Below are 16,026 nucleotides of genomic sequence, written 5' to 3'. Positions count from 1 at the left end.
TTCCCTGTGTATATATTGTAGGCTGATTCACATACCCTCCATCCTTCTTAGAAACTGCATAGTCAATACCTTTTCTGAGCAGCAGGTCTTGTGGAGGGCTCACCGGGGGGCTGTGACCTCCAAGGAGGCTGGCATATCAATTCCTCCTGGTTTCCAGCAGCCGTTGTGCCACAGGGCTCCCCACGTACTATCCTACACCAAAGGCTGTACGTGACCTTGCTCTCTGGCATTTGATGGTGTCAGCTGCAGAAAGGGATCACAGGATCGCTCTTGCAATATGACATATTCTTATTTGTTCCAAGCGTGCTGTGCACTAGGGCTTTATGAAGCCTTTCGCTTGTGTCATGTCAGGTTTTCTGAGAGAGTCTTGTCTTTAAGATAGGGGAAACGAGCCAAAAAAAAAAATGTTATGGAACTTCCCAAGTTCTTACCTCAGCTAAGTATCTATACTTAGAGGACAGTAAGAGAGAAAACTCATCTTGACCCCATGCAGAGCTGACTGGTCAAAGACAGTCTAAGAAACTGTGTTAGAGGCCAGCTGGTTTGACTCAACTTTGCTATGTGGCCCTTGAGTAAGGAATGTCTGTATTTACCTCCCTGAGATCTGTGGAGCTGGTGTGGACTCTGAGGATCTCTGGACTGGGTCTCTGAGTCAGTGGAGCGTATCTCCCTCTTCAGCCCTTTGAAATCAGAATCCTTGTGTGACGTGGAGCGGCCTGCACCAGGCAGAGGGTGTTTACCCTTCTGTGGAAGGCCGGGAACATGGCAGTTTACTCCCTACTGCTCTGACCTCCTGTTCACAGATTCTCCTTTGTAATCAATTTGCAACCATTAATTAGACAAAATAACTCTTTATTACCATATCCCAAGGGTGGCCAGAATTTAATTGCTGTGCCTTGTTTGTTCAGGCAATTCCTGTTTAACAAAGAAGAATATTTAGTGCCGTTGTAAAATTAATTGGGTGTGCTGTGCTCTGTCCCCCCCTCCCCCCCTCCCATGGTTGGAGGGCTGAACCTGGCAATACACACAGTATTTATTAACAACATCACTGTAATCATGGTGCCCTCTTGCAAGGCAGCCGTAAAACTGGCCACAGCGCCGTGTTTGTTCCAACTTGCAGGTGTGCAAATAGCCACGCGGAGGGCGGCACTTCTTGCCCTCTGCTTTCTTTGAAAATGTTGGACCGTGATGCCATTTCAGTTGGTAAAACTCCTCCCCCATTGTAAGGTGAAATTGTGGCACTTTGTTCCGTGAGGTCCTCTCTGGGCTGTGTCAGTCAGTCTGTCCCTGTCTGAGTGTCTTGTTGTGACTCTCATCCATGGATTGTCCTACTGGGTGCTTCTGGATCCCATCCCTCCCCCCCCCCCACACACACCATGCTCACTCTTTAAGGGCACAGCACAGAGGACCAGTCTCTCTGCCTTTCCTCACCCAGGCCCAGGGTTTTGACACCTTTCAGAGCTGACTCACATCCCAGACACAAAGCCAAGGCGGTGCCGTCTTCAATGAGTTAGCACTTTTTGCTTGTTTCTTTTTGTGGTTGGTGTTTTGTTTTCTTCCTTCAATGTGGGATTCTTATGCCCACCTGCTAGGATTTTGAAGAATCTCATGAGAAATCTCTTTGGAGTTTCTAGGATGTCTGGTCACAGAATGGTGTCTCCCTGTCTCTTCGTACTTTTCCTAGACATACCCATATTGGTCAGAATGTATACACATGTGTGCATACCCTATCATCCTATCATCTGTCTACTTATCACTCTGTTAATTGATAGATCAATTCTCTACATGTATTCTGTGTAGTTAAAGATATAATATATGTATGTATCCATGTACATCTGTGTGCATACTTAATTTACGTGAATGTGTGCAGATCTAGGTAGGTATGTTTCAGTACATCCATCCACTCACCTGCCCATCCACCTACTCACCTACCTATCTGTAGACTTTCTGTCCACTAGTCCATCCATCCATCTATCCACCTATTCACCCCTCTGTTAAGCCAACCAACTAGTCAGTCATTTAGCCAGTTATCCATCTGTCCATACACCCCCCACCCAGCCATATATTCATCCATCCATCCATCCATCCATCCATCATTCCATCTGTCCATCCATCCATCTCCACCCATCCATCCATCTGTCCATCCATCTATCCATTCATCCATCCATCCACTCACCCACCTACCCACCTATCCATCCATCCATTTAATTTTTTCCCTCCTTAGTCATCTCACTGCCTATCACTTGGCTCCTTTTCTGTCCTATTTCCTTGGTTTCTGTTACTGATCTCATCCATCTTTTCAGGCTCACCAATCTTTCTAGTTTAAAGTAAAGACTTGAAGAAGACAAATCTGTCAAAAAGGAGGTTTTAGATCAGTCTATTTGTGTGTACAAAGAAAAATGATCTATATAATTTCCCTGGATTTTCTGTTGTTTTTTTTTTTTGTTTTCACACAAGAGCCATCTTCAGTCATCTCTGAGGCCACTGAATGAATAGAACCCTTGCTCTGGTTTCTTAACCACATTCCATACCTGTCTTTCACTCATGGTTAAAATGCCTCCCTTGCCTGCATGGTGACCTCAGATGCAGAGAAGCACACCAGGCTATGGCTTCCCAGGCCCCTGCGATAGCTTTCCCTAATTCTTGCTTCCTCCTGTGGGCCTCTGTGTGGCTCTGTCCTGATTTGCCGCTGATTTCTTTTGAATCTCTGTAGTTCACAGTGGCGGGTGCCCCCGCCACTCACTCTCTTCTCAGCAGAGTGGCATTACAGCCTCCATTATTCTAACCCATGCTGGTGAGTTTGACAGCCGGCGAGCCTAGGAATAGCCTGCTCACAGCTTGCTGCAGCCCACTCCAGGCTCTCCTGTGTCAGCTTGTGTCAGGAAGTGTCCACCTGACAGCCGCGGAGGCAGAGTCCACCTCGCACCCTCCAGCTTCTCTGTCTCCTGCAAGTCACAGTGGGTACCTACCCACAGGCACTTGGAGATGGAGGTGCTCATTAGCACCCAGGAGGCAACAAGCCCTACATCATCACTTTCTGCCTTCTGAGGAGTTCTCCCTATGGTCTTCTCTTCTTAAACCACGGAGAGGGATTATCTTGTTTAAAATACCCCCACTGATGGCAAGGAGCAAGTAAGAGCAGGGAACAGAGGCCAGCATGGGAGGCTGTGGAAGACATGGGGCCCCCGGAGCCCAGGGGTGCAGCCCCCATCATCTCTTGGGCTTTGCCTGCTGCTGGGCCATGCTGTGACTTTTGCTTGGTGGCCTCTCTGATGTACACAATGAGTCTATATTGCTGATGGAACAAAGGCCGGAGTGTTCATGTACGTGCTACACTTCACTTAAGACCTAGGGACGATGTACCCAAAATAACACTCTCTGGAGGCAAAAATCAGTCCTAAAACTGGTGATTTCATCACCTAATTCCACTCACCGCTGTCAATCTGGATATAAACTCTTGGTGCAAGGAGTTCCCGAAGGATTACCTGATGGCATTTGCATGTGTCCCCCAGTGTTTGAGTACTCACTGTACCCTAAGTTGTTTGTAAGTGTAACTAAATTTAGTATTTATTAGATGCACACTATGTAATCACGAAAACCACCGGAGAATATGAAGATTGTGGAAACCTACAGTTTTATGAATCCTTGAGGAATTTCAAAAATCCCTGAGCATTTGGTTTCTCTTTCCCATAAAGCCAAACATTGGTATCTGTTCAGGATCTGGGAACAACCACAGGGGGTTGCAGATCTCCGGGGGCAGAGCTCTGCTCGCAGCCACATCCTGAGACCGCGCCGCACCCTTTGTCATTGCTTAAAGTGCACTTGTTCTCCACCTGTCATGGGAATCCCCTTCCTAGCCATGGAAGCTTCCAGAGAGACAGGCTATTGTTTGATCACACATGTGAGCCAGCACCTCACACAGCTCCTCACAAGACACCTGGCTCAGTAAACATTTAAAAGATCAGTGACCAAATTCACCTTACAAATGGTGCAAAAGAGTGCCCAAGGAAATCACTGCAAGAGCAAGAAGAGTGCTCCAGGCCTGGCGCCAAACAGAGCCAGGGCTTCTTGATTTAGGCTCCACGATGGGTGCTTTGGAGACAGCCGGAGCCTTGCTGAGCTGTGTGGGGACTGTCATCAAGCAGGGCCTGCCATGCCTCAAGGTCATAGCAGAGTCAGGAAAACCACAGAGGAGCACACAGGAGTTGATTTTGGTGCCATTGCAACCCGCGGAGCCCAGAGTCCCCGATACATGCTCATTCTGGAAGCCTGTCAGGCTCCCAACCAGGATGGCAAGCACCCGCCTTAGGATTTTCCTCTGTAATTGAGGGGAAAAAAAAATGTCTTTCCCTTTGCTGCTGCAGAGTGGCTGGAGCGGAGTCTGCAGTGTGCAGACAGCCCACAGCTCCAGCAGCTGCCCAGAGGGCCGAGGTGCCCCCTGTGAAGTGGAGTCTGCAGTGTGCAGACAGCCCACAGCTCCAGCAGCTGCCCAGAGGGCCGAGGTGCCCTCTGTGAAGTGGGCACCATTGCTTCACCTCAGCTGGGCAGAGCCAAGCTGTGGGAGCAGCTGCCTGACTGGCACCTGTGTCCCGCCCTCATCTTCTTGGGGTGACTAGTGAGGGATCACCAGCAGGCACCTCAGCTCCAGCCCCGGAACACCCATGTTTACCCGCTGCCTGTGTCCTGGAATCTCCTCCATGTCTGCCAGGCAATGAGTTCCAGTCCCCCAGGACCGAGTTTTGTTCTCAGCTCCTGTCGATCCATTTCTCTCCCTGCGTGATGGCTGGGCTCTTGCTGTGTAATTATCCTCATCAGATGCATCTGATTAAACTATTTCAGAGAATCCTTTCACTGGAAAGTCAGAGAATTGCAATGAATTTCACTTGTGTCTCTTGTCTCATGGTGTCATTACCAGTGGATGTGTGATTTGCCTGGAAGCTAAAGCCCTCTGCCCACTCTGATGCTGCTCATGAGGAATGAGCCTCCCATTGTTCTCCTTGTAATTTTCTTGGCATTTCTTGCTGTGGAGAGAGAGTACTGGCACCCAGGGGAGAGTTGGCCCAGTGGAGACCTGGCCCCATACTGCTGGACTGGCCATATACTGCTGGCCTGGATAGAAGGACCAAGCGGGGCTAGATGGACACTAGGTGGATGAACTATTTGTAGAGGAGTGGCAGGGCAAGAGACCCAGGCAGATATGTGGAGGCCCCTGAGACAGCTGTTCCTCCCCAAGTCAGACAGAACAGCAGAGAGGTGTGCTGTCAGGGACAGAGTCCAGGAGCAGGGTCTGTGAAGGGATCGGGTGACCATCAGGGAGGAAGTGGGACACACACTCTCCTGCCCCTCCCTGGCCCCGTCTCCTGTAACCTTTTACTGTTCTGCTGCTTCTTCCTTGGGGCCAAAGCCCACCAGAAGTCAGAACGTAAGAGGCCTTAGGAGCCTGAGCTTATAGAAGAGGAGGGCCAGGGGCCGAGAGGATGTGGCAGTTTGGTGGAGTGTGGCAAGTGGAGGACAACCACTGATTGCTTATTAGCAAAGAGAGCAAATGAGGGATTCGATAGCCTGTGGCTGGAAACAGGATGCATGCGGTCCACTTGTGTTTCCTGAGCAGCGTGCTTCATACTTCTGCAATCCACAAGCTGGGGGCTGTGGCATTTCACCTGCAGCAGCACAGAGGAGCCTTCCCTCCCAGCCCTGATGTGAGGGGCTCCTGGGGCTGGTGGGAGAGCAGGGAGGCCTGGGGCTTCGGGCTCCTTCCACACCAGACCTTACAACGCCATCTGTGTCTGTGGGCCTGGCCACACTTGATGCTGCCTGTGTGGATTGCCAGCTGTCCCCACGCTTTCTCAGAGCTCACTGCATCTCCTCACTCAGCAGGCCTTTGTGTGTGCCACAGCTCTGCCCTTGCTGTCTACTCCATGGAAATTTCTAGTAATCCCACCTGTCCAGCACAGGTGCTGCCCACAGCCCCTCCCCAGCAACCTCTGGCAGACTGACTTGCCTTCTCCTGCCTGTTCTTTCTATCCTTTGCTCATTATCATCAAAATGCATGGTGATCACATGACAGATGCATGCTTCTCCCTCCAGGAATACACCGAAGGTGGCGCCTCCATTCACCATTGCACAGGAGGGGAGTGGATGGGGAAGGAAACCAACCCAACCCTGTCTCTTCCCCTCCTTCCTCCTTCTCTTTCCATTTTTATTTCCTTCTCATTCCCCTTCCTTCCTTTTTATTTCTTCCAAATATACTTGACAAAAGCCATGGATTAGTAGAGATTTGGGGAAGGGTAATGGGAAATTTAGGAGTTTCTCGAATGCTTGCATTAAGACTGTGTTCTTGCTAGCCCCAAGCCCCTTTTCTTTACTTGGCACTGCTCAGGGAATACAGATGGAGGCTTGTCACCACCATCATCTGAGGGCCACAGCTGAGCCAGTAGGACCAAGAGAATGTTCAAGAAAGGCCTGAGCCAGTGTTGTGCCCCAAGCCACTGCAGACACGGAGGGGGTGGTCTGGGTCTAGCCACTGGGAAGCAAGCCTGATTGTCCAGTTCTTGGTCTGTCAAACCCAAGTTTGGGCACAGACGCCCTGGAAGTTAACGGAGGCATGGCTTTCCTGACACACGAGCTGTGCTATCTGATTCTTCCTATTACCCTCTGTTCCCTTCTTGGGCAAAGTCTGATTGTTCTTCCTACTGCTTTGGAATGGGGGCTGTGTGGAATGGTATGGAGGAATCATTCCATACTGTCTCCAACACAGTGTCAGCCCCAAGCAGGAAACACTATGGCTCTGAGGTTGCATCTCCTCCTTCCTCCCCAGACCCAGGGAGCCCTATGTTTCAGCCACACATCCCTGTGGCCATGTGCCCATGCCCACTCTGCCCTTCAACCTCCACGACAGCTTGAGGCAGATCCCCCTCTCAGTGAGCATATATGTGACCCACTTCCTGCCTGTGCAGCGGGAGTGCAACTTCCTGAGTGGACCTTCCATGTGACTGTACTTCCGTCTTCTCCTCACCTGCCCCTGCTGCAGGGAGCTCTTGGCATCAGGATGCCACTGTAGGCAGCCTAGAGCCTCTTCTCCAGACTCCTTGCTGGAGACGAATTTCAATGTGAGTTGCCTCCATAGACAGATTCCTCAGTGGCCCACCCCGAATGAGCCCACTTTACCTTGGCTTTAGTTTTACAGTTTTTTTTCCTTCTACTTTACATATTTTTAAGCATTCCATGTTTGCATGGTTGTCAGTCTGCTGGTTTGCCTGCTTCTAAGCATGTCATTAATTTGCTTGATTTATTTCCCTGGGAGTGGTGTTTAATTCGAATAGGACCTAGGCATCTGGTAACTGTAACACTCATTGCCCAGGCACTGGGCATGCAGCGAGGTTCACAGGACAGCAAGGCCCATCTGCAGGTGCAGATATGGGGAGATGCAGATCTGGGCTCTCTCTAATGACGTATCTACCATGATTGGTGTCCACTTCTCAGGGTCCAGGATGCCAACTAGTAAACACTGGCAGAATGTCCTGGTGAGTCCCCATGGCCATATCCTCTGTGGAATTTGGGTATTCCATGTTCCCTTGGCTGCTATGGGGCACTTGGGTATCTCTGAAGGGAGCTGGTGGACTTCCAGATGTGCAGAGCATGTGCATCCTGTTATTCAGCTACAGAGCCTCAGGAAGCCCACATTGACCCCCCCAGAGGACTGAGGAGAGATGTTTGGGGACATGTCCATGAAAAAATGCCCATTCGGGGCTGATTAGTTTCTACTGGAGGCTGCCTAACGGTAGAAACATGAGCAAGCTCACCAGTCCTGGTAGTGTGCCAAGCAGTGGCACCCAGCAAGGTCAAGGAGGGGCCAGGAGGGCTGAAGGTGGGGTTGTGCATTGCTGCTGGACACTGGGCTCCATCCTACCTTGGGTGAGGGGAAACCGAGGCTCTCACCTCTGTGTGGGCTAGAGGACAAACTGGCCTCTACCAGTCTGGGTTCAGACTGTCCAAGAGGGTGCCCAGACATTTCCAGAGCTTTACTATACAGTCCACCTTCTAGTCATCTCTGTTGGACAGATCTACCAGTACTCACTCAGCCACCACCGTTTGTCCCCAAGAGAGAGGACACAGAGAACTCTGCCTTTTATTACTTCTGTTGTGCAAGCTATGTGGTTAGGTGGAACTTGCTCTCATCACACCAAGCATAAGTGTAGTGTGGGAATGAATACTACCCGCCTTTCATGTTATTTACTGTTCAAGTATAAGGATACTTGGGGGCTTCATATTATACCTTACAGATATTGTTTCACATACATGAGACTTGAGATATCAGACAGAGATGGGAAAACCTTAACCGTTGGGGTGTGTGTGTCCAGGGCATCTTACTCTCTAATTCTTGTGTGCTGGAACTTTTGCATTGCAAAGGAGTGTCACAAACAACAACAACAAACCTTACTGTTTATAACTATGTGCTCTGAAGAGGGAATTTAACCCAACTGAGCCTCAGTTTCCTCATGTGTGAAACAAGCACAATGGATCATCGTGTACATTGTACAAATACAATGGTACACTATGGGTCTGTAACATTGACAAGGCCAATGTGTGATCAATACATTGATTGGTGCATGATCAATGTGCGCCCAAGGTCAATACACCTGGGTACCCACGTGCCTGGAACACAGACAGTGGCAGCTCACAGCGTTTGTGCATTCATTCAGCTTCTGCACCTGCAAAGGAGCACTGAGCTCAGAGTCCTCCAGACCTGACCTCTCCACAGGCCTATCCTGAAGAGGTGGGTCCAGAAGACATTGCTCTTATGTTGCAGGAGCTCATGGCTACTGGAGGCTAGAAGAGACTTCCACATGATCTCAGGTAGGAGCCCTGGCACCTCCAATGGGCAGAGATGAAGCCAGTGTCAGCCAGCCCTTGGGGTATGGAGAAATGGGGTCCCCATATTACCAGATAACCTGGCTTGAGGGTGACAGGGCCTGTGCTACGTTGCTGCATCATCGTTTGTCTGGGAGAATTTCATCACCCACCCACCGACTCACCCTCACTTCTTGGAGCAAGCTGCAGACACAGTGGGGAGACAGGGCTGATCGATGGTGGTCTCTTCAGCTCTTTTGCAATTTTTGTGATCTCCTCAAAGAGAAAGGCGGCTGGTATCAGGGTGTCTTGAAATCCTAATATTTGTTCACCTCGTTTTTCACCAAGGAGTACAAGTCAGACATGGAGCCTTCGGCAGCCAACACCACGCAGTTAGAATTTATAATGACGCCTCATTTTCTTCTCGGCTGTTTATGGCCGCCTTCTATTTATAGCGAGCAATACCAGTTTGCATTTAATGGCAGTGCAGTAAGACTTCCCTCCAAAATGATGTATTTACATTAAGAAAGCAAGTCAGTTTAGTAGGTGTGACGTTTGCGTAGTGGTGGCAAGGGGGTAAAGCAGAGACAGACTGCAGGGTGACTGAGGAAAGACAACGCTGACCCTAGATCCTGAGAGAGAACTCCAGAAACAAAGTGAAGCCGGGTAAAGTGTTGAGGTTTGAACAGCATGGGAGGCCAGCTGAGTGAGCAAATGGGGGCTGCTCACAGAGGTACTTTGCTGTCCCTCAGGGAGGGGAGGCAGACGGAGCAGTGGCTGTTTTGTACAAAGGAGGCCAGTTCCGGGGGTCTGGCTGGTCAGTAGCTTTTGAAATGATCTTCAGTCATGCAGTGCAGGTCTATGTGGTGACTTGATGCTCTTGGTATGTTCCATCTCAGAGCATGGATCTAAAGATAGTTAATGCCAGCCGGGTCTTGTGGCCAGAGGAGCCAATCTGCACGGCAGGCACAATGACCTGGTGCTCATAAAGAAATCACCACCCAAGCGTTTTTCCCCTCCTTCAGTAACTGAAGAGTCATTGTGAATACCCAAGGCCCAAAATATATTGTTGACAGCCGTGTTCCGTTTCGCCGTGCCTGCCTTCGCAGAGTGCTGCAAGGTGGTGGGACTGTGATCATCTTGCTCACTGGTTGTCGCTTGGGAGACAGTAGCGAGGCCTTCAGGAGAGGACAGCTGAGCAGTGGCCGTGTGAAGAAGTGGACACTAGCTGTCACTGCGTCTCAGGGCCCTGTGTATGGTGATGGGATGTCTCCTCACCCTTCAAAGGACGGGAATTATGTCATCCTCATTCAAGGCTGCACCCCCACTTGAGCGACATCAACTCTGCACAAATACCTCCCTGTGAACAGACAAGTGTGTATCTGCAGAGGGCCCCATCGAGAGGGGTATGGTGTGCTGTATTCTATCCAAGGTGACCCCTCTGTGTGCATTCAAGGTTTCCTGACCAGTGCTGGGCATCTGGGTTCACCACCCAGTGCCCCACCCAGTGTGGACTCCGCCCCTCCAGTGCTCAGACACTGGAAGACTGGGCAGCCAGCTCCCCTCCCCAGCCTCCTGAGTCTCCCAGCCTGTGTTTCTGCTGAGTCTCTGGGGTGAACTTAGCTTCTATTTATCACCAGACCAGTGTGCATATAAAAGAGGTTCTGACAGTACCAGAGTCTGACTGAAGGGCATAAACCCTAGTGCTCCCTGGGGCCCGCAGATGATGGTGAGCTCCCAGGTGGGAGGCAGTGACATTGGGATACCTCCATGTCTCGTCACCCCACTCCCTAAGGAGCAGTAGGGTGGAGATCTGAGAGCAGGAGCCCCCCCCCACACACTGGGGTCCTGTCCTGGGGGAGGCAGGAGTGGACAGAGGCCCCGAGCAGCCCTGGTACCCCATGGCTCTCACAAGCGCCCACTTTCGGGGCTAGTGGCCAGGCATTTTTACCACACTGACCAGTGTCCAGATGGGTCTCCAGGAGGGCATGGCTTGCCACCCAGCTGGGTGCTGTGGGCTCCATCCTGGCGAGAGACTGGGCAGGGCCCTGCACACAGTGGCCCCTACAGCACACATCTGTAGACTTTGGGAGCAGTGGCCCTGGGGGACCTCTAGTCACCAGTGATGAGCCTTTGACCCCTCCTAGCCCTGATTGGGATGACAGCAGGGAAGGGGACCCCCATCCTGACTCCCTCTCTGTCACTCCTGAGAGGCTGGGGTGTGGATTCGAGAACTGGCCATCAGACCAGGTGTGCTCTGATTCCTGCCACACGTGCCCCAAGGCCCCCCGCCACTCCCCAGGGCCACAGTGTGTGCCCTTGTTGTGTGCCTCTCCCCTCCCCGCAGGGGACCTGGGTGTGACCTGCTCCCTCAGGCCATCTGCAGGGGAAGGCGCCCACGGCCCTTACCTTACCACACAAGTGGGCCCCTGCCACGGAGGGCCTTTCTCCTGGCAGGTGGAGCCAGGCATCTGGGTGCGGTGCCTCATTCTCTGCCCACATTGTCCACTGTGCTGAGTGACAGCGTGGGTGGCCGCGAGCCTCACTTCTCAGGCTCCTTGCCCACACAATGCTTGGGAAAAGACAAAGTTGGAATTCTGAGGGCAGGAAGAAAAGGGAAGACAGGCTTCCAATCCTGCCTTCTCTTTCCCTCTTTCTCTTTCCTACTTCCCTCACTCTCCCTGTCTCTCTCTCTCAGGCTCCTGTTTTACAGAGCAGCCCCCACAGTGGTGTTGTGTCCTCTAAGTCTCTAGCTTTCATGAACAGCCCCTTCCCTTCCATAATTTCAGCTCCTACTGGGTGGGTCCTGCTCCCAGTTTGGGTACGACTCCCTCTTGCCCAACCCCTCTGTCTTCAGAGATGCGAGGTGACTCCTGTAGTTCTTGCCTCAATGGTCCCTTGTAGAGTTTCTGCCCCTGCCAACACCTCTGTTGGGTTTCATGAGATGCCTTGTGGACACAGATAAGGACATGTCATTTTGTCCATCTTAATGAGCACCTAGCATCTTTGAAATTAGTTCCTGCTATTAAATTCTGCCTGTGCAGCTCCAGGCAATAGTGCTGCTTTCCCGACCGGACTTTAACTCCTGTCACTGAATGCATAAAAGCACTGATCAAAGGCAGCCGGATGAGGACCTCAAAGATAATTGGTAAATGGAAGGCTACAAATTTCCCCACCTAAAATCTCAATGAGGGCAAGGCCTCACACTGTTCATCCGTGTTCACTCTCAGTTTCTGTTTGGACCTCCACCCTGCTAGATAAGTGCATTCCTCCTCCCTCTGTCCAATCCCAGCCTCTGTGGGAGTTGGGCACTGGGCACTGCTGTGTATGTCTGAGGTGTGAGGAGCCTGCAGCCGCCATGATGGGAAAGGAGGAATGGGGAATAAGGGGGCCACAGCCCCCAGGGATGGGAGAAGAGGATGGGGAGTGGGGGAGGGACCACAACTGCCAGGGATGAGAGAGGGAAGCTGGGAACAAACCAGGACCAGGCCTTGACAGACACTGTGAGGCCTCATGACTGCCTGGACTTCCGGCTATGGAACTGCACAGGGTTGGCTGCAGCGCTGGGTCTTTCTTTTCCACAGGTGGCCTCAAAGTCCTGCTGCCTCTTAGACAGCCTTTGCTTTTGTGGGAGACATGAACAGTTTCTGCTTACCCGTCGCCATGCCTGGGACCTCCATGTGTGTGAGCCCACCTTTCCCTAACACAACCACTTTCTCTCTGGGGTCAGACCTTGATCCAAGAACTGAGCTCAGTCACGGTCTCTTCTCTCTAGATATCCTCCAGTCCCTTCCATCCTCTCCCCACATCCCCCAGAGGGGAAAGGTGGTCCTTTCCTTGCTCTCAGCCTCCATCCATCCTTTGCTTCCCTTCCACGAAGCCAGTGCATCCCTCACAGGGACAAGCCAAGGACGCTTGCCATCACATCAACACGGATACTCCATCGCCTGTTGCTGCAGTGTGTGCAGATCGGCCCTTCCTGCCCCCTCTTGTGACTGGCCTTTGTAGAAGTCAGCATCACAAGCAAATAACCTGCCCTGGCTTCAGGCCCTGTTACTCCTCCGCTTTCCAGACCAGACCCAAGCAGCCCCAATGTCGGAGTTCATGGGCATCTCTGGCCACATGAGAAAGAGGGACCTGGAGCCACTGGAAGTTCTCCAACCATCCCCCCACCCAGGGCAGTGCCTACTTCTGCTCCTATTCAATGAGATTGATAGATGAGGGTTCCTGCCAAACCCCTGCCTCAATGAGACAGGAAGCAGCGTCCCTCCCCACCAAAGATCAGCCCATCGCTCCCAGTGTTTGGAAAACTGAGTCTTATTTTTCCTGCCCAGCATTAAGAATAGGATAGATGAAAAGACATTAAAAATTAAAAGCACAGAATAGATGGGCTCGTGCTGGGATAGCAGAAAAAAAATGGATCAGAAGAGTGCGTGAGAAGCTGAGTGCATGTTTAAAGCGTTGACTGACTATCCAAGGCAAGCAGCACCCTCAGGCCTGGGACCCGGGCACGGTGGTGATGGTGGATTTGCCTGTGACCAAGCAGCGCAGAGGAGGAATTTCCTCCACTAGAGGGGGAATTCGGCGGCCGACGGCAAGGTTGTCTGAGCAAAGCTGGGCTATGGAGCAAAGCTAACTCAGGCACTGCCACTTCCCAGCCTCCAGTCCCCATGTTGTGTATGGACTCTGCAGGCACTGGTCCATCTTTAACCCATGCCAGGTCCCGAGTGTGGAACTGCAGAGCAGTGCCATGGCGGTCAGCAGCTCCATCAAGCTCTGAGTCACGAGCCTTTCGGGACAGACCCCCACAGCTGCCACCGCCTTGCAGCATGGCCCCTGATCTTCTGAAACACCACATTCACCGTCACCAAGAGGGCAATGGCTATAGCTACTCCACAGGTGGTGGTGGGAACAGAGGAGCCAGAGGCCAGAGGTCGGTCAGCACCCCACTGGAGTAGAAAGGCACAGGCCCCAGGGCAGGATGGAGACCATGGGACACAGCCTCTGGGACCGCAAGGAGCAGATCTCCAGGGAACATCACTGAGAATGTGTAACTCTTGGCGGATGTCATTTTAATATCTTATAAACCTGTAACTGCCCGCTGAAGTGACTTCGGCAGAATGGTTAGCTCAGGGCCTGGAACTTGTCAGGGTCTCAGGCAACACGCGTCTCTTCTTTTTAAGAAGTTTGCCTCCAGGTTAATTTTTTTTTTTTTTTGGGCCAGTCCTGGGGCTTGGACTCAGGGCCTGAGCACTGTCCCTGGCTTCTTTTTGCTCAAGACTAACACTGCCACTTGAACCACAGCACCACTTCTGGCCATTTTCTGTATATGTGGTGCTGGGGAATCGAACCCAGGGCCTCATGTGTACGAGGCAAGCACTCTTGCCACTAGGCCATATCCCCAGCCTCTCCAGGTTATTTTTAAGGGCACACGTTAAGACACAGAGTTGTACATGTGAATGGGGAAACTGGGTAATGTTTTGATCTGTGCATAATTGTGTGTAATGCTTGAATCCAGTTAAACATATCCATCTCGCCTGTCACCTGTCATTTGTTCATGGTGAGAGCTCAGAGCCTTTCTTCTAAGCTTCTGTAGGTGGGTGGCATGTAATTAATTGTTCTCCACAATTACCCCATTGGGCAAAGGCTCATGGAGCTGCAACTCCATACTCACTGGTCAGCCTCTCCTCATTTCTCCCGCTCTCCTACCACCCCAAACAGTAACCATTCATTCCACTCTCTTCCAGAAAGCTCTGTAGACAAATGAGATCACATGGTGCCATCTTCCTGGGCCTAGCTTATTTCACTTCACACAGTATCGCCATTTCCATCCCTGTTGGCACAAGTGGCGGGATCTTCATCCTTTTTATGATTGAGTATTCTGTTGTGCACATGGGCTGCACTTTCTTTTCCACTAGGGTGATTTCTGTCTGTTGACAATGGTGATGGATGCAGTTATGGAGGGGTTGTTGGAGGAGGGAGAGGGGTCCTTCATCACGCTGCTGCCTTTCATGGGGCTCCACACCCAGAGAAAGGCCAGACAGCTGGCTCATGGGGCAAGCAGGAAAGAGAGGTCCAGCTTCATCCTCGCCTGGAAATCCCAAGAACCCTCCCTGCTGTGCTCTGTGAAGTCTATGCAAGTCAGCACTTCCTCCCTCCGCATGGAGGACTCCCCTCTGAGCCCTCACCAGCCTCTCAGCACCGGCTGTCTGTGGACTTTCCAACTGGAGAGAGGTGGTATCTGGCCGTGGTCTGACCCATATTAATGATGCTGAGCGTTTTTTTTTTTCTACCCCTGTTGGTGGTGTTCCCGCTTTGATCTGTAGATGCTTCGCAGCCCACAGTCCCCCCACCTCAGGCGTGGACCAGTGTCCCAGCCAGGGCCCAGTGCAGATATCCATTGGATTCATCTGACAGCTGTTCCTGTTTCCTCAGCTCTCCTGGGCCCCCCACACCCCCACCCGCTGACCACCCTGCAGGGGGCACAGAATGCAGCCCTGTGTGCCGGTCTCCCTCAGCCACCATGACCATGGGGTGATGGTCAGGGTTAACTAGTCTGTGTGGTGCCCAGCCCATGGTCAGGGCTGGAGTGGACATTACATGACCCCACGTCACACCTCAGCACCACTTTATGAGCAAGAGCCCACCCACGGAAGAGGTGGAGATGGGGACAGTCCCCAGCCAGCCAAAGAGCAGATGGGATCCGTGGGGGGAAGGGCAAAAAGCATTGGCCCTGACCACATGGCGAGCACAGCAGCTGCGGTGGGCAATGAAGCCAGACCGCCCTCTCCCGCCTGCATCCCAGACAGCCCATTGCCACCAAGTCTCACAGCAGAGACCCGCGAACCTGAAGGCTCTTCTTCCCGGGTGTTCCTGACTTCAGCCTCACGTGTGGGGCCTTGAAGGGCTTTGTTTCTTCATGTTGCTTTGAAAGAAATGTGTCTTTGAATGTTCAGGTAAGAAGGCGCTATTGTGAATCGGAGGCACACCTGGAGGCCGATGAATTACCCGGATGCAATCATTATACAGCTCAAAAATCGGGCAATTGAAGGGAAAAAATCCTGAATTTATGGCTGTAGCATCCAGGGAGGGCTGCCTTTCTTCTCTGGTTTCTATCCCACGTGGCCTCCCATCGCCCAGGGTTAGTGATTGTGGGTTGGTTTGTTTTTCATCCCC

At 51.8% G+C, this 16,026-nt stretch overlaps 1 protein-coding gene and 1 long non-coding RNA gene across 9 annotated transcripts in view; both read left to right on the top strand.

Moving 5' to 3' along the window:
* Positions 1-16,026, top strand: part of Tmem132d (transmembrane protein 132D) — a 310,602-nt gene that overhangs the window by 155,224 nt on the left and 139,352 nt on the right. The gene's annotated exons all lie outside the window — the stretch shown is intronic.
* Positions 13,908-15,887, top strand: LOC125349226. The gene is made up of 2 exons (XR_007210485.1): positions 13,908-14,047; positions 14,265-15,887. It is a non-coding gene; the product is annotated as an uncharacterized LOC125349226 (long non-coding RNA).

This window comes from Perognathus longimembris, chromosome 3 (genome assembly GCF_023159225.1).
Source record: "Perognathus longimembris pacificus isolate PPM17 chromosome 3, ASM2315922v1, whole genome shotgun sequence".
Classification (NCBI taxonomy): domain Eukaryota; kingdom Metazoa; phylum Chordata; class Mammalia; order Rodentia; family Heteromyidae; genus Perognathus; species Perognathus longimembris.
This window is presented reverse-complemented; position numbering and strand designations above follow the sequence as displayed.